This window comes from Myotis davidii, unplaced genomic scaffold, assembly GCF_000327345.1.
Source record: "Myotis davidii unplaced genomic scaffold, ASM32734v1 scaffold135, whole genome shotgun sequence".
NCBI lineage: Eukaryota > Metazoa > Chordata > Mammalia > Chiroptera > Vespertilionidae > Myotis > Myotis davidii.
Window position 1 is genome coordinate 2,182,250 of NW_006289813.1, and position 3,861 is coordinate 2,186,110.

At 44.0% G+C, this 3,861-nt stretch overlaps 1 protein-coding gene across 1 annotated transcript in view; it reads right to left on the minus strand.

Moving 5' to 3' along the window:
* Positions 1-3,861, minus strand: part of MAST4 (microtubule associated serine/threonine kinase family member 4) — a 383,523-nt gene that overhangs the window by 91,924 nt on the left and 287,738 nt on the right.

Consider the following 3,861-nt stretch of genomic DNA (forward strand, 5'->3'; position numbering starts at 1 on the left):
CTGGACGTCATTCCTGATGAAGCCGGGTAGGAGGGAAGCCAGCCCGGGTCCCGGGTGCCGGAGGGAAGCCGGTGCCAGCAACCAAGGGGAAGGAAGTCCTACTCTTGCATGAACGTTCGTGCATCGGGCCTCTAGTCTATATATATATATAAAAGGCTAAGTGACTATCCATCCATCCAGTACATATGATGCACACTGGCAATCCTATATCATAAAAGTCTAATATGCTAAGTGTTCAACCATTTGACCAGTCGCTATGATGCACACCGACCACCAGGGGGCAGATGCTCTGACCTGTAGGTTAGCTTGCTGCTGGGGTCCAACCGATCGGGACTGGGCGAGATGGGCCGGACATGCCCTGAAGCCCTCCTGCGGTCCCTCCTTGGCCCCGATCATGCACCAGTGGGGTCCCTTGGTCTGGTCTGCGCCCTCTTGCAATCCAGGACCCCTCGGGAGATGTCAGAGAGCCAGTTTCAGCCCGATACCCACAGGCCAGGCTGAGGGGCCCCACCAGTGCACAAATCTGTGCACCAGGCCTCTAGTATATAGATAATAGTAAACGTCTGCCCATTATATTTATTGCAGATATTTTCTCATTTATTAGTGTCCTAATTTTGTGTATGGCGTTAATTCCAGAATTTTAAACTCCTAATATTCTCTACCCTTAAAACACATCATAAATGGTAACAATAACAACTAAATTCCTATAAATCTATGTGCCTCTTTTTGGAAAAGTAACCTCTCCCCCACCCTCTCTTCAGGTGGGGGCCCACGTTCTTTGACAGAGTGGGACAGAAGAAACATGCATGAAAAGCATTAATCCAGACACCGTGTTTGGGCCCCAGAGTGAAGAGTGAATCATAGCTCACTCTGGGGACATCCCAGATCGTTGCTGACCCCTCCAGAGAGCACCTTCAGGGCCAGACCCCAGGGCCTCGCTGGGAAGGAGGCAAGAGGCAGTGAGCAGGGTTCCAGACCTGGTCCTGATCTTTATCTTCAACTCAAGCAAAAAATTACTCTCCAGCCCAAACTGTGACAAAGGCTGATGTTCTCTGGCTGAAGCAAAGGTGGACTTGGGGGGGCGCTGTGAACCCCACTCCCAAATCACCCCTCCTACTCCCTATCCCTGAAGCAGCGCCCCTGGAACTGTTGTGCTCTGACCCACGGGGGTTGACTTGTTATAAAATGCTGTTCGTTTCCCACATCAGCTGTAAGCCAGAGGACGTGCACCAGCTGAGGGACCTGAAAGGCTGGTGTGCCAAAATGAAATACCACAGGCTCCCCCAGGTGTGTCCCAGCAGACGGTCACAAGGGTGCCACATCCCACTGTCCAATCCACCCGGAGACTCTAACAAGCCCATGTTTGAATTTGCTTTGAATTTACACACTATGGTGTGCTATCATTTGAACCACACCATGAATTCAGATTGGTTATAATAATACTTTAGTCGTTTCTTAAAACCTCACACCGTTTGGCACTTTATAATATTGCAAATATTGTCACATGTAATCCTTCATTTGAGACTGCAAGGGCCAGTTCTACTATTTCCACTTTAGAGAAAAGGAGGTTGAGACCCAGGATATGATCTGCTCAAAGGAGCACCGCTGATACCTGGCAGAGGTGAGCAAAACCCAGACCCAGACCCTAACCCTGACCCTGACCCTGACCCTGACCCGGAGGCCCAGTGTTTATTACATACACCATTTAGTACTCGACCAGCTGTGAGAGATCTCAGAATTAACAGGGCTCGGTGACAGGATGCTGGAGTTACACAGTAGCTGGAGCTTTCATGAGGGTCTAGCGTTCCATGCCTAGGAAAGCAGGCGCACAGTGTGAAGTGAGCAGTTCTCCAGCTTCCCCTAATAGTCCCTTCCTCATCTACCTCACCGACTCGCCAGGCCACCATGTCACTGGGCACAGAGTTCCTGGAAGTTTAATGGGACTAACTATTGTTTCACCCGGAGAGAACACACTTGAGATGCACTGAGATACACATCAAGATATTTTGGTGCCTTCACAACACATTCTTGATGCTTATTAAATGTCATTTGCAGCAAGCATGACGGAGCATTTCCTGTGGACCCAATCTCTGATTCTTAGGGTCACAAAACTGGAAGTCAGACAATGGACGGCCAACAATACAAATACAAGACAATAGAAGGCCAGCCCTTTAATGAATAACTTCCCAGATTAAACTCAGAAACTAATCAGTGCTGGTCACAAAGAATTTTGTATAATACTATTCACTACAACATTATTTATAATAATAAAAAACTGGAAGCAGCAAAAATATTCATTAGGGGAAGGTAACTACCACACATTCATGAGCTGGAATATCTTGTACTCATTAAAACCAAGCATTGTGAGGGGAAAGACATGTAATGATATGTAAAAATCTCAAAATAATATAGAAAGAAAATGATCTAGAGAAAATTATATCTATGATCCCATACTTACACATATATACACAGATGTATGTTTACATATTAATTTATGTTTACATGCACAAATTTATGTAGTATACACAAACGTAATAGATATTATAAAAATGTCAATATATAAAAAGTACACATTTAGACAAAAAATCCAAATGTTAAGTAGTTCTGATGGAAAGAAATATAGATGATTTTTATATTTTCTTTCATTTTCCAAATTACCTACAATAAATATGCACAGCTTTTATAAATAGAAAAAAAGGGTTTGAAATACAATTTTTAGAAACCTAAAATAATTCAGATTTTTTTAAAGCAAATCTCATCTTTTCTTCCTAAACTCTATGACTTTTCTTGTACGTACACTCTTCTACATTTTCTCCACCTCTCTCTTCCCTAGTCCAAGGAAACCAATTGGGCTCGCAACTCCAAAGCAGAGGTGTGTATGGTAGCTCTTCCCTGTAGCTGAGCCCTCTGAACTTGCGAGGGTTACCACAGTGCACGCACACCCTGCATCTCAGGACAAGCTCTGTAATTCACCCACTGGTACTCCTAACATAACAGCTTAGAACCTGACAAGCCTGCAATTTGCATGGCTTTTGTAAAGAAGCACTCACATATTGCTGCAGTAAATACACGAATTTGCAGTAAAGCATCATTAAGCCGATACTATAATGATGCCAGAGTAGGTTCGAAGATAGGGATGGTATTGCTATACGTGATATTTAAGAAAATGCTCTTTAGCATATGCAGTTAAATTGGAAATGTAGATTGCTAACCCTCTCTGGCAGGTTGCCCAATAGGTAAAGGCCACTTTGCTTATGCTTAACCTTCTATCAGGGGCACTGGGTGCTTAATGAAGACGGAGGGCTGGTCCCCATGTGAATAGAAGCCCCAAGTTCTTTAGCTCTGTGGAACAGTTAATTTTTCTGTGACCTGATTCCATACTCTTGCCAGCGACTGGGCTTCAGGTAGTCTGTGTTTACATACAGCTGAGGGTTACTAACTCAAGTTCAGAGCTAACCTGGGCTACGCTGGTCAAGAGGGTGGCAGAAGCACCACAGTACCAGAAAAACTAGTCACGTGACAGTCCCCAACGTGGTCCAGTCTCAGAGCAACAGGCTCTGAAACCTCGAGAATAGATTTAGCAAGGATTTTAAATGCACCTTCTATTTTCCAGGTGATCATTTATCATAGATCTTAGAATAAAAGCAATCCTCAACATAAAGGAATCTCCCATTTTTCTAATAGTACCGTATTTGCCGGCGTATAAGACGACTGGGCATATAAGACGACCCCCTAACATTTCCACTCAAAATACAGAGTTTGTTATATACTCGCTGTATAAGACTACCCCCTCTTCCGCACACCTTCCACACACCAAATAAAAGGTAAAACAATATCAGATTTGATTTTAACATTTTAATT